Genomic DNA, 717 nt, shown 5'->3' with positions numbered 1-717 from the left:
TCCTACCACTGAGACTATCACAACATTTATAACTGATAAGTAATTTGCAGGTAACAGGCCAGTGCAATGTTCTCTGCAATGTGCATGCAATCTGTTGCTCCAATATTATCACATCATAATTGTTTTAAGATTTTAAAATCGATTACTTTGAATTGTATTATAGACCAACCACAAGGCTTGTATAAATTCATAAAACTGGCAACCCCCCCCCCAAAAAAAAAAATCCAAAAAGGTGCAAAAAAGTGCAGCAGGATGTTTTTTTCCAATTATTCCCTTTCTGTGTATTCTTGGATTATTATATGATTTGGATATCCTCACCCACAGATGTTTGGTATATGTAAAGCGTTTGGCACCACTTTTCTCTTCTAATGTATTAGCTGACAATGAATGCAACATTTGTAGCGTATTATAGACCTTGCAAGCCCAGCAAAATGACCTTGAAACGTAAAGTTGCCCTGAAATGTAAGTAGCAATTGTCTATTTTCCCCATGGTGCCGTATATCCGTGTGAAACTGCTTCTGAAAAGAAAAAAGTATGGCTGGACTTAATTTGTCTGTTTTTGAGATTATGAGGGCACATTATTATTTTTTTGAAATAATAAAGCTCACAGATAAGTAATTTGTAAAAACAAATACTACAATATATCAAAACAAATAAAATAAAGAAAAGTTTTTATTTTAATTTTCATGCGACTTTAAAAATGGCTGTGACGTTTTA

This window comes from Paramisgurnus dabryanus, chromosome 9 (assembly GCF_030506205.2).
Source record: "Paramisgurnus dabryanus chromosome 9, PD_genome_1.1, whole genome shotgun sequence".
NCBI lineage: Eukaryota > Metazoa > Chordata > Actinopteri > Cypriniformes > Cobitidae > Paramisgurnus > Paramisgurnus dabryanus.
This window is presented reverse-complemented; position numbering follows the sequence as displayed.